The following is a 14048-nucleotide window of genomic DNA, read 5'->3' as shown; positions in this document are numbered from 1 at the left end:
TCGACGAGCTGACTTCCATCAATATAACATTCCCCTGGACGTCGACGAGCTGACGTCCATCAATATAACACTCCCCTGTACGTCGACGAGCTGACTTCCGCCAATGTAATATTCCCCTGTACGTCGACGAGCTGACTTCCGCCAATATAACACTCCCCTTTACGTAGACGAGCTGACTTCCGCCAATATAACATTCCCCAGGACGACGACGAGCTGACCTCCACCAATATAACATTCCCCTTTACGTCGACGAGCTGACTTCCGCCAATGTAATATTCCCCTTGACGTCGACGAGCCGACCTCCGCCAATATAACATTCCCCTGTACGTCGACGAGCTGACTTCCATCAATATTACACTCCCCTGTACGTCGACGAGCTGACTTCCATCAATATAACATTCCCCTGGACGACGACGAGCTGACCATCATCAATATTACACTCCCTGTACGTCGACGAGCTGACTTCCGCCAATATAACATTCCCCAGGACGACGACGAGCTGACCATCATCAATATTACACTCCCCTGTACGTCGACGAGCTGACTTCCGCCAATATAACATTCCCCTGGACGTCGACGAGCTGACTTCCATCAATATAACATTCCCCTGTACGTAGACGAGCTGACTTCCGCCAATATAACACTCCCCTGTACGTCGACGAGCTGACCTCCGCCAATATAACATTCCCCTGTACGTCGACGAGCTGACTTCCATCAATATAACATTCCCCTGTACGTCGACGAGCTGACTACCGCCAATATAACATTCCCCTGTACGTAGACGAGCTGACTACCATCAATATAACATTCCCCTGCACGTCGACGAGCTGACTTCCATCAATATAACATTCCCCTGTACGTAGACGAGCTGACTTCCATCAATGTAACATTCCCCTGTACGTTTGGCGGCTCGACATGTACGCTGTCCACGTGGAAGTAAGCGATTTCTGTTAGAGTTGGAATGGATTCTCCTGTATTTGTAATCCTCTAGCTATGACGTTTCTGTTGCAACTTTCTGTTGTGTTCTTCCTCCTGCAAATATTCTATTGCCTTGGTGGCGTTTGACCTTTGACATGTCTCATACACTACTGCCTAAAAGTTCATTCCCCTAACACGCGTTGAGAACGCGTGTAACACGCATGTGACACGGGTGCTCAACGGGTTGCACACGGGGTGAGCACCCGTTGGACACGGGTGTGCAACGGGTGTGCGTCGCGTGTGCAACCCGTTGCACACGCGTGTAACACGGGACCGGGTTCCAGTTGAAGTTGACAAATTTATCAAATGAATAGTGAGATAAAACAAAACAGTGAGATGTGAAATTTGAGTTAATGAGCGGCCATTGAGCTGTGCTCACCAGACCCTAAATACAAGGTCGGCCCATCTTAATTAGTGTTCGGTTGCTAGACTTTTATGGCATGAACCATTCCACTAGGGTCCAGTCTAGCCATTGTGGCTAGCCGACAGTAGAACAGTAGTGAATTTAGATGCGAGTTTATTGCTAGGGGAACCCCGTGTTGACACGATTGTCGCGGGTTGGTAAATGTTCGCCATTAATAAAATGATTGTTTGTGGATTGCAAACATATTCATTTGCCCTCATTATTTCACGTAGGAATATGTCCCATTTCCCCACACCCCACTTTCTGTGTTGTATTTTGAAAGAATAAATAAAAGAAGGTTTTGTGTGGGACACTTTTATACTAATTATAAGAGGATGTTGTAAATGAATATGAACAGCCATGCTGTCTGACAGTTGATAGAATTTGAGATCTTCACAATCACCGGGTGTGACCATGTTGACAGAATCTCGTTAGGGTTTGTGATTTTTACATTTGCCCAATGACCATGGTGAGTATTGCTGGGGATACCAAACGTAACAGTTTATTATTAGAGGTTGTGAGTACCTATACCACGTAGATAGGATATCTTTAGGATTTTAATCCTTCTTTGAGAGGCATTTAGAAGTTGGAGTACTACGTTAGAAGATTTATGGGTGACTTTAATCCTTTCTTTCTCTGTGGGTAATCCTTTCATGTTGATTGGAGGAGGTCACTCAACCAGGTCATGACAGGTCGTGAGTTTACTCACTAACTACTGTGAGCGTTTTTGGCATGACATCTTTTCTTGTATAAACATAGAAACGATGCTCACTCACTCACTGTTAAACTGTTAATCTTCTGCAGTTTGCTGGCAAAGTGGGGATAAACCTCAGTGTCAAAGACGATCAAATTTAGTTCGAATCCTTGTTTATATGTGACATCTCCCAAATGGGGACATTTTCATAAACTTGACAAGTGATGATGAATTTTAATATTAATATTATTATAGTTTATGAAATTGTTAATAAAACTTTAATAAAATTGTGCTTCACTCTCACGAAAAATATATTGTCTGTGAGTAAATTTATATGTCACGTTACATCGGCATTTTTCAGTGATATTGGGACTACATGAAACATGGCTGGTTTTACATTTCTGATACAGGTGCTTGACTGACTGAGTAGTTCATGATCAATAAGATATGTTTAAATCAGTCAAGTTTGCAACAATAGATGAATAAGTTGATACATTTGGACCGCAGTTACCGATTACCCACTTAAGACATAGAGACAGGGAGGAGATATATAACCAAACCTATGATCCTGTTGAGACAGTTGACAGTTAGAACGTTGGATTAAATGACAGTAACTAATTTGAACATACCCCAGTTATATCATAAAATACATCATAACTCATAACAGTCCGAGAGACAGCTTCCAGACTTATACTAGTATTGAAGGGACAATAGCTTTTGACAGTTTAAAAGTAAACTCACCTTAAGGTGCTTGGCAAGTCAAAACGTACCTCCCTGTATATGTTTTTTTAGGTTTGACAGCAACTATGCTTGTAGATTTCATAGATAGACATGATTGGTTAGCTAGATGTTATTACAATAAGCGAAAATGTCTTAAAAGTCCACAGTTTGTTTAAAAGTACAAAAAGTGTGTTATAGATCTATCAACGTTTTCTTTTATTGAACATAATATTTGCACTATATTGCTGTAAGCTGTAAAAAATCTAGCCTCCCCATGTACGTAACTTACATATATTTATGTATGACCAGAACAGCAAATAAAGTTCTGGTAGATAGGTACCTCGGAGATTTAACGTGCGCTTTCCGACTTTACCCTAATTCGCACACGGGGAAGCACTTATACTATTAGGGTAAAAAAGCGTAATGATTAAATAAAGAAGTGCAAACACCCCCCCCCAAAACTCTTTAAAAAAAATTAAGTTTAGTCCTTGTAGTAGTCTCTTGGTCAGCTTCTCATCCTGGGGGTCGGGATTCTGGTAGAGACTCTTGGCAAGGAGGGCGGCGGTATTGGCGACGAAGTGGTTTGAGCTCGGTACGCCACTACTCTGGAAGAAGTGGTACAAGTCTGTGTAGTTTGTGATGTCTTACTCGATGTCCTGTCCCCCCTTCTTGTGCACCATGACGAAAGGGACTCCTTGTTTGGCGTAGAGATATTCCTTTGGGGTGTTGATCTGGTCAACCTTGAGATCCGGCCGGGGCTTGTAGTGGTTGATCGGAATGTCTGATTTTTCCACTAGTAAATAAAGTTCTTTGGTATGACCTCTTTTATCCCTGCTGACGTTATCCTAATGTTCAATTTCAGTCTGCCTCACCAAGCGTAAGAAAGCATTGTACATGATAAACCACACTGATGCAATTTTCTATATATATATTTGTAGATATGAAGCATTCTAGTTAATTGTGGATACACTTGGCAGACAGAATTGTGTTTATTTCCAGGCCATCCTGATCGTCGTTTACTACTATAAGGTGTATGGTTGGAGGCAAGATCAAAGGCGCCGCACAGCATTTATTAGATAACAGACGGGGTCGTCCGTTTCGCTTTGAACAACCACCCCACCTGTCTGTAGGAGTTATATAATCAGTGCGCAAATAACTGTGTCAAGTCCACTGCTGGGCTGATGCGGTGTCAGTGTCAGCGATGAACATGAATGCCCAAATCATAGACCTGTAGCACTCACAAGTTGCTTAGCCAAAATATTTGAAAAGTGTATATTCAATTCTCTGATAACAGCAAATATAACCTTAGAAAAAGATTCAACATACAAACAATCAAATGTAGAACACAGACCTATGCTTATTATCATTTCTTCTGGATATGATCAACCTGCGGAACCCTCTATCCGATGAAGTAACTAATGCTCGCTCATTAAAAGAAATCAAATCCTTAATTAATCGTTCTGATGCAATTATTAATAATTTTGACTTCAAATATTTTCATAGATCATGCCAAATTGTCCACTGTCGCCTTAGGCTCGGCTGCAGTGACTTAAACGCTGATAAGTTTAGACGACATGTATCAGACATACCAGACTGCACTTGTGAATATCACCTTGAAGATGCAATTCACTTTTTCTATAACTGTTAAAAAATACGATAATATCAGAAACACTGTGTATTTCTACACACATGGGTATGGTCTAAACATGATATTACATGGCAGTAGTTAAGCAGTTCTACAAACATGACTCTTCTTAAATCAGTTCATGACATCATTGTCAAAAGCAAAAGGTTTGAGTAGCTTAATTTTATGCATGTAGTAAAGGAAAACTGCTTTACCTTATTTCACAGACACCACTTGCTTCAGTGTACTGGCTTCGTGTATTTCATTTGTGCATTTTGTATGTTTATGTTCATCACTCTCTTATATATATATATCCAGCTGTTGTTAAGTTGTTACCTGGAGAGGTATTACATAAGCAAGTTTTGCTTGTTTACCGATCCAGATTTCTTTTGAAATAAAAATACGTTTAATACATGATTGTAAACTATTCAAAAAGGAGCACTAATCTCTGGCTTCTTCTCGGGTGTCGAACTCAAACTCAAACTCATTTATTCTTAGAATAACATGACATACAATTATCTACAATTTTTATTATGTACAATTTAACAAAAATAATAAAAATAGGATACGTGGATACTAATACAATTTACCAATTGTATTGTACACATTGTAAAGGAATTTAGATATGCCTTTTAGATTTCTTACACTGTTAGTGGTCATAATTTTCTTAAATGTTTGGAAACTTAAGATATTGCTTATTTAAGAGTTCATATCGCCGTTGGTGTAAAGCTTCACATCGGAATGAATAATGCAATTCATCTCCCACAGCGATAGAATCACAGAGTGGACACTGGCTGTACATGTCTTCCCTGGGAATGTTCAGCCATCGAACAGTTTCAACTGGTAATTCTTGGTTAGAAAGTTCTGAATTTTAGTATTGGGAGAAATATTGATTTTAAGAGCAGTAGATATTTCGCAAATGAAGGTTGATTCTTCAGGTAATACGACCTTTGGATTTCCGCTTGGGCTTACTAGCTGCCGTCAATTTGCTCGTTAACGCAACCGAGCGTGACAAGAGACTTGGCTACCAGTCTGCAAGGACAGCTAAATAAACTTACGCATTTTTGAAAACTGATTGGTTACCCGTGATCTATGAAGATTTCAACAAAGGGCGCATGGTAATTAATTTCTTCAGCCTAAACAAACAGACAAATAACGGCGAAAGCTCATCGGATGTCGTTATTTGGAAATACCCCTGATTGTTACAGTTTGATGATAAAAAAAGTATCCCTGAGTGAAAGCATTTGCGGATTTCGGATTGCGTGGATGATACAATTACTACTCCCTTGTTGTCATCCACATTTTCTGGTATAACCCTACACTTCTGTATTTGTCGTAATTCACATGCTGCTCAGTTAATGAATTTATATTATGTATACTCAGTTGTAGCACCACTCAAATTACCGGATAATGGTTCAAATTTGGTCTTTCTTGTACTAAACCTAGGGAATACACTCATGTCATGGCGTGAAGTACAGATGTAAAAATCAACATACTTTGTTCAAAGGGTAACCGATAATACACTGACTGGTTGTTCATTGTTATCTAACTCAATGTATGTTTTTAAGAACCGTGGACATTATAAAAATAGTTGTCACGTGGGCTTTCTCAGCTAACTTGGCACCTATGTGAAACAATTGCAACAAACTAAGTGATCAGTTAAGAAACAGACACGGGTTATAATATTCGATACATTTAAATAAAGTTTAAAAACGATATATTTAAATATTTTAATATATTTCATATATATTCCAAATATTGTTTCCAAATAATTATTATTAAAGTATTTGATTCTCACATAGACATTTGACATCGAATAAGTATTTTTGTACAGCTGCAGACGCAATGGATATTGTTCCTTTATGTTGATATTCCCGGATACATTATAACTTTGGTAGGTTGTAATAATGATATTTGCATTTTGTTTTCATTCATTCGCTGCAGCTTTGAACAGAATCATTCTTGTTCCTTTCCGTTTGGTTGGGAAGTTTTTCGATGCGCGATAGACGTTGTTTTCACAAGTATTTTCTTTTGTAAGCGTGTATATGTTACAGTCAATGTGTAAAATATGATTCACTCAGGCAATTTATTAAATATCTAAATATTTCAGTCATTTTACAAATTGACTGAATAATCCATTCATTTATTCAACCGACTGACTAAAAATGATAAAGATGACCAAAAGAGCTTAAACACATCACAATATATTAATTATGCTAAGAAAAGAAGCCAAACAATACAGAACTGTACTTGGTGATGATATTAAACATAAACAAATATTTGGAATTCGTTATCATATTAATAAAGATGGACATATTTTTCAGTTAATTTGTAAAATAAACTGAATATTTAGGCGTTTAATACATTTCCTTAGTGAAATCTGTTTACATTTTGAATGTAAACATATACACACGGTAAAATAAGCAATGTGCAGATGAAATATTTACTTTGTGTTGCAAGTCAAAATAGTGTACACGAAGATCGCACAATTACCAAGCATGTGACTTATCAAAACTGCATCACCATTACCGATGCTCCCCACAAATATACCTACATTTCAAAAACTTTATTTCATTTTTGTTGATCAGTGTGACCATATGTCCTTCTACTTTCAATAAAAATGCGCTTACGAATGGCGAGCACAGGTCGCGAACAAGTCTAGATTTCTGCTATATCATCCGGGTACTCACTGAGAAAATACAGTAATGCACAGGTAACAACTACTCCCGCGGAATTGCTTTAGATCAGTGCTCTTTTGTACGTTGAAATACTATATATTGTGAATGCCAAAATGATGTATCAAGGATCAAGTAGAAGATACATTGACCGTTGCACTGGGAGTTTATTCAACAGACCGTGAAAATAACACTGCTGTATCTTATTATTTATTTTAGATGACGCAGTCAAAGCTCACTTCTCCTGGCGGCCATTATCGAACGGCCAGCTAAAACACAACCCCGCGCTTACGTCTACAGGTCTCTTCCTGTAGTACGGTAATTAGTATTCTCTCCCTCAAGTGTATCCTCAATGATATAACCCACCCTCATTAATTACATGCTGCTCTTTTCCAGCCTCACGGCTATGGAGCTGTGATAAAGAGTCCAAGTCATCATAAAGTAATTAGGGTCCAATAAAAACAATGCGCCGCCAAACCTCATACATATTATCACTGAAAGTCGTACTACAGACGGTTAATGTCAAATCACAATAAAAGCATTTCAATTGCAATAACATGTTCAAGGACCATGTATTCTCTTAACACCATCGGATTTAGAAGCAATGGTCGTATAAAACAAAACACATCTATTTGATCACAACAGTATTCATGTTATTCCCACAAAATCACATAAAGAAAGGAGACATTAGGAAATACATGTGCATTATCATTTTTCGTCAGGATAACAAAATTTTCTCTCCTTGTTACCACCTCCAGGTTCAGCTTAAGACGGGTCCTCCTTTGGTCAAAAGTTTGTTCCCCCTCTAATGAGTGTGTCACGCGTTGCACACGAGTGGCGGACGGGGTGCACACCCGTGTGCAACGCGTTGCACACGGGTATCACACGCGTGACCAACCCGATGCACACTGGTTGCGTAACGCGTTGCCCATGCGTGTAAGGGGAATGAACTTCTAGGCAGTAGTGTATTTCACATGCACAGTTTCTTTTTGGCACGGGTGGCCCAGTCGTGTTAGGTGTCACAATTCGCTGTGCAGAGTTGCGTCCCTCGTGGACGGCAGAGACCTATGATTGTGGGTTCGAATCCTGGTTCTCCCCGGTTATATTTTTGGGTTTGTCAGCACCATGGCCTTTCTCGTGGGTTCCACCAAAGTGGTAAACGTCACAGACCTGCATCACTTCGGGCTTTCCTCCTCAAGCTCACACCCTGTTATGTTACTGAAATAGTGTCCACAGAGGCGTTAACCCCAATTCACTCACTTATTGAGTTAAGCTTCTTCAAAACTTCGATCAAAGAAGCACCATGGTTTACCTGCATCTGATCCTGATGTATGTATTTGGTGTATACTGTTTCCTGCAGCAACAACTCTACCAGTCGTCAACGTACTGTGTATCTGTTCTAATCAAATAAAATTGACAAAACCCATAATTGTAAGAGATCAATTCCGACGTACCCGTGATGATCCGGGGTAGAATAGGTCTTCAGCAACCCGTGCTTGCCGTAAAAGACGACTATGCTTGTCGTAAGAGGTGACTAACGGGACCGGGTGGCCAGGCTCGCAGATTTGGGTGATGCATGTCATCGATCCCAATTGCATGAAACGGTGCTCATGATATCAATCACTGGATTGTCTGGTCCAGACTCGATTATTTACAGACCGCCGTCATTTATCTGGAATATTGCTGAGTGAGGCGTTAAACAACTAACAAACAAACTGAGAGACAAACAAACAAACAATTCCGACGATTTGAAAGGCATGTCAAATACATTACAATAAGAGGGTATTAAACATTGTATCCACACTATTTGATGTTGATTCATAAACACATGATCCTGATATAGTCTGAATCATACAACCAACTGGAAAGGGTTTTGTCGCTTTCATCATACATTTACATATATCTCTGTTTATGTTATATTCGCCCGTTACTTATGTAGAGGTAAACATTAAAGTATCGCCCCCGTTGTGTACTGGTAGAGCGTTTGCCCGGAGAGCGGAAGGTCCGGGGTTCGATCCCCGACCGCGTCATACCAAAAGACGTTAAAAGATGGTACATGTTGTTACCCTGTCTGGCGCTCGGCAATAAGGGGCTAAAACAAGGACTGGTCGGCTCGGAGTCAGTATACTGTATCTGAGTGGGGTATTCATCTTAAACTGCGGTATGGTATCTCAGTGGGCTGGCACTTTAAAATCGGCATTCATCCAGACTATAATAAGCATACACTCACGCACACACGTGCTATATAAGTGCAATAATCTTGTACGCGACCTCATTTCACCTCACCTTGAACTTTAAAGAAAATGTCATCAGTGAAAATGAAAACGTTTTAACGTCGGTTGTTGCCTGATACATTGAGAAATCAAACCTTGCTTCTGGGCAAATTCATCACGACTGTCACTTTAAAGAAAAGATTTCAAAGTTTTCGCATTGTAAATGTCACAAAACAAAATTGCTGTAATATGGAAACTGCGCATGAAGATGGAATATTTATAACATCCACGCACATTGTCACAATGCTTTTTCTAGAAAGAGCTCGAGGTTCGCAACTATTTACCATTAGCGTGCCCAGATTGTCTGAGGCATCGTAGATCGTTGAGTATAGCTGCATGATGCATAAGTTACCATGATTCCACATAGCGATCACAGCGACTTCTGTGTTGAACTGGGTCATGGGTATAATAGGTCCTAAGTTCGCCATGCTCATCATATAAGCCATCTTCTCGAGGCAAAAGGGTTACCTTTAAAAGTCCAGTTTCCATCCTTGCCGAACAAGGCTGGAATTCCTGGGCCCTTTCGTAGCACCTTCAGTGGCTATTACGAGTTATGTCCCTTATATGTCTTTTCTATGGACCAATCAGATTCCACCTCTCGTATTACTTGCATTTGCTTCTAACAAAATGGCGGCGCCCAGTCAAGACATTCTGATCGATAATCGAGATCTTTATTGCGAAATGCATCAAATCACGTGAGCACCGTGATTAAAAACCTGAAAAGATTTGGAAAATATCTGTTGAAAACGAGTTGGCGGTGCACATACTTTGCAAATCCTCCTATCGACCGAAATCAGCATGACAGTTTACGAAGGGGATTTCGATTTCGTTACGCGATTTTGATTGGACTATGCATAGACTCGTTAGTCCAGACAAAATGTAAGAATGTTAGATGCTTATAATGTGTGACCTGGCTCGTTATCCATGCTCTCAACCTCTGGTTTTCCTGGCCCAGACTCGATTATACAGGCCGCGTGGATATATATTAATATCAATGATGCGGATTTATATCACCCATATCACTAATTTACAATATGGAGTATAGTTGACACTTCAATCATAGTGTGTCTCACACTGCTTCATCGAAAGTCAGTGTCTTCAGCCTGAAATGTCTTGTTCATGATTAACACTGCATTCAAACAATTTGAATAATTCAGCTGCTGTATATTTTTCAGTTGAGTAATTGACTTGCCGTTTCATGTGTTTGTGACGGGTGGCATTGGTGGGGCAGGATATATACGATCCCCTTTTCGCGAATACCTGGTATCACGACTATTTGGTAGTGATTCATAAACACATGCTGATGGTATAGTCAGAATCATACAATGGACTCTGCTTTGAGCAGAGATTTCTTTTCATTATGGAAATGGTTTGATTATGATAAGAAATACCTGGTACTACCACAAAGCACCAAGGCCATTCAAACCTCAAATAGCTTGTCTATGTCTGCCTCTGTTCTTTGGAAAGTTTGAATTTCAAAACTGATGTTTTTTTCTTTTTACATAAGAGTACCCTGTGGTATGTAATATTGAACAAGTGTACAGATTTTATAAATACGACCTTTACAGTGAGACTAGGCCAGAAGCAATTAGAAATTATTCGCGAGTTTGACAAAAAACCTCGTTGTATGATAATTTACATACAATAATATAGACCAGACTGTAAAGGATAACAGAGCGGCAGTCATCAATATTCCACCTATATATGACAGAGTAGGGGCCCGACAAACCAGTTATAAGTTCTATGAGTAACTTCCCTTCTATGAGAACGAAGACACGCAATCAAAAAACCAACGTGTCATGACTTTGAGGAATATCCGAAAATATGCAATTACCCAATGCACCGAGCCTACCCACCCGATCCAGTTTGGTCGCCTCTAACACCAAGTATATATATGTTGATGGAGACGTATTCTAACCTGGATTCCTACATTGTTCACACAACCTGTGAAGGTCCTTGTTAGAGTTGATCTTCACATACCCACGCTTGTCATCAGAGGCGACTGACGGGATCGGGTGGTCAGGCTCGGTGACTTGGTTGAAGCATGTCATCGTTTCCCAATTTGGTAGATCGATTAATCACTAGATTGTCTTCTCCAAATTCGATTATTTACAGACCATCGTAGTATAGCGGGAGTGCGGCTTTAAACGACAAACGTGCTGACACATATTAAGGCAGTACAAATTCCATTAATTTCATTCTGGTGTGGTGAGGTGAAATGAGGTTTAACGTGGCGTTCACGATAATAGCACTTATATACCGACGTGCATATGTCGTGTGTGTGTGTGTGTGTGTGTGTGTGTGTGTGTGTGTGTGTGGGTGCGCGCGCGTGTGTGTGTGAGCGCGCGTGCGTGCGTATGTATGTGTGTGACTGCTAATTCTAGTCCGGACGAATGCCGATTTATAGTGCTAGCCCACAGAGAGATACCATGCCACAGTTTAACATGGATACCTCACTCAGACACAGTGTACTGACTCCGAGCCGACCAGTCCTTGTAAATTTAGCCCAGGGTAATAATGTACCATCTTGTAACGTCTTTTAGTATGACGCGGTCGGGAATCGAACCCCGATCTTCCGCTCCCCGGGCGGACGCTTTACCACTAGACCACGGAGGCGGTGGAAATGCCATTCTGTTTTTCCCCTTTTAATCACATACAGAATGCGAACAATAAACCAGAGAGGGATAGAGAATGGTATTTAAAACGTAACTGATGAAGGTGTAGTTTCAGAATGATTTGCTGTAGACAAGGGAATTTTTCAAACATTTGTCAGCATCATACGTAACCTGATGTAGTGCCACAAGTACATACAGCACATTTTATGTGTATAATTTTGCTTTTCAAGCAAGATCTGAGACGTTTTATGTTGTCATAACTCCAAAGTCAGTGTTACTTTCAACGTAAGAAACGTGGATGAAAAGTTTCAATCATTATTAAGAAACACATAAAGGCAATGTATTGATTAAAAAGACATGGTGTCAGTTTCACAACCTTTTCATGTCGATCTATTGTGTAATACATCTCCATTTTCTACACGATACAATACTCCGTAGTTGACACGACGCAGTTGCTGCGCGGAATGATGTGGTTATACTTTGTCATCACCTTCGGTGTCATCACCAATTTTCAGTGACCCATTCATATATTTTTTACCGAGATGCTGACGGGTTCACGAATCTTGGCAAACCCATACACAAATACTGTTCGTAATAAGATTATAATTATCACATATCAATCATATTCGATTGATAAAAATGTCTCCCGAATAATTGCGGGAGTAACTCTGTTGGGAATTTCAGCGTACACGTCGGTACGAGTGAGCCAACGTATATATTTACTGGATTATCATTGTCTACGGGTCAATCAATGTGAGAACGGGATAGCCGATTTGTGTAACGCCAATATTTTTTGCGAACGGGCCCGGCAAAATTTGTGAAAGGGTAAGCCAATTAATTTTAACCCGTGAAGATTTGATACATTTAAAATATGTACACAGCCGTTCGGTCTCTTTTGTACGGAAATGGAATAACAGTCAAGTTAATACATCCAGATGTTTTCCACCATTGATAATTCATGGACCACAGACAGTAAATATATGCCGTCTGGGTCGTAGACGTTCTTCATCTCCAAAGGCCTACTTCCTACTTAAATACTTAATCTGACCAATCGTATTTAGATATGGTCACATAAAAATCCATGGTCATGAAAATGTCGATTTGTAACACCAAGATTTAGGTTACTGTTATACATCTTGAATACAGAACGATGAGCTATGAACTTTAATCATAATTTACTACTACTACTACTACTACTACTACTACTACTACTACTACTACTACTACTACTACTACTACTTGTCGTTGTAGCAGGACCACTCGGTGTACATTCGTTGAATGCATCCCTCGTTAGGTTTTATACCACTCGCCTCCGGGACGCATAAAATCACATGTACCCCGAGTGATACTGCTACAACGATCATATCTTACGGAATGTTTTAATCCCTCGTTAGGTTTTATGACCCGTGAAGATCCGGGGTAGAATAGGTCATCAGCAACCCATGCTTGCCGTAAAAGGCGAGTAACATGATATGTTGGTCAGGCTCGCTGACTTGGCTGATGCATGTCGTCGTATCTCAATTGCGCAGATCGATGCTCATGATATCAATCAATGGATTATCTGGTCCAGACTCGATTATTTACAGACCTGAGTGCTGAGTGCGGCGTTAAACAACAAACCAACCAACCAACGTTAGGTTTTTGACACTCGCCTCCGAGTTCGCATAAAACCACATGTACCCCGAGTGGTACTGCTACAACTTATTATATGTATCCTGATCGTAAAGGGGAACCTAATTGATCAGATATCTGATTACTACTAGGAATTTGTCACTGCAGCGTTAAACAACGCGCGCACGCACGCACGCACAAACACTCTCACACACTCACGCACGCACAACGTACCACTACCACTACTTCCACTTATTTGTGTTTTAGCGTTGTTCGATTCACCACATGGGTAAGATATGTGACATCTCTTTAATAATGTAAAATATTAAGATGAAAAAGTTCATCGCAAAGCAGGAATGTATCGCTTGACCAAAACGAATTGATATATTTTACCGATCTAACGCTGTAAAACTACAAAAACAATATATTTGAAACATGTAGGATCAAAGAACTTA

The sequence above is a fragment of the Haliotis cracherodii genome, unplaced genomic scaffold, assembly GCF_022045235.1.
Source record: "Haliotis cracherodii isolate W230 unplaced genomic scaffold, xgHalCrac1.p SCAF_35, whole genome shotgun sequence".
NCBI lineage: Eukaryota > Metazoa > Mollusca > Gastropoda > Lepetellida > Haliotidae > Haliotis > Haliotis cracherodii.
This window is presented reverse-complemented; position numbering follows the sequence as displayed.